The sequence below is a fragment of the Scyliorhinus torazame genome, chromosome 14 (genome assembly GCF_047496885.1).
Source record: "Scyliorhinus torazame isolate Kashiwa2021f chromosome 14, sScyTor2.1, whole genome shotgun sequence".
Lineage (NCBI taxonomy): Eukaryota > Metazoa > Chordata > Chondrichthyes > Carcharhiniformes > Scyliorhinidae > Scyliorhinus > Scyliorhinus torazame.
This window is the reverse complement of record NC_092720.1, coordinates 59,547,999-59,548,928: the sequence shown is the minus strand read 5'-3', so window position 1 is coordinate 59,548,928 and position 930 is coordinate 59,547,999.

Genomic DNA, 930 nt, shown 5'->3' with positions numbered 1-930 from the left:
GTAACGATGTGATCAGGCCCTTTCTAAGCAGGCGGAAATGTCAGCGAACCTAACTCAAGCAATGTGACTGCCAGAAAAACAGACCATCTTAACTCAGCAGAACTGGGGATTATTGTCTGTCAGTTCACCTCAAATTGGATTGGGAAGATTTGTCCATGTAGATAATACTGTCGTCAATGTACAATATGCCACATCTCAATAGCCCCCTCATCGCTACTGCACACGTCTGAGGAGGCAAAAGAAGGAACATGTGGCTTCAGATTCCGAGTGCCAAAGCGACGGTTATTTTAAACGCACGAATCTGTCATTTGCTTCAAGTTCGTGGGAATTAAACTTCCAACAGGGCATCACCCGATTTAATTTAAACTCAAGACAAGCAAAAAGGAAATCGAAAACAGGCCTGAACTCAAAATTTCTGCCCTGCCACACGCATTGGACAAAATAAAGCCAGTGGTCCACTCTCTGACACGGGGTAAAACATTGGCACCTGATGTGTAGGTCATCAGTGCAGAATATTATCTGTACTGTCATAAATAAACTGCACAGTCCCTCTTGTTGAGATACAGGTAGATCCTGGGCAGTAACACAATCAGACAAGATGTACTATGCAGCTTTCTGGAGCTGATTTCACAGATAATTTACAGCGTTCACCCAGTCTTGCTCCGCTTCAGACAAAATGCAAATACCGCCCAGGGCTTTGGAAAAGTGTATTTCACTCCTCAGTAGATTCAATCTCACAGTGACAGTTCTCGTGGTTTTAAGATACACACTCGGTCCACGGCTCCCAGTTTGCCCAGGTCTGTTTTTCCCCCCATTGTGCTAACACTTGCCCAGTGAGCTTGAAGAGGAGCCCACGCTGCGTCCGCTAATCATCTTTCTATGGGCCCATTGGAATATTCCAGTGATTAAGGCTTTGTTGACTTTGATGCA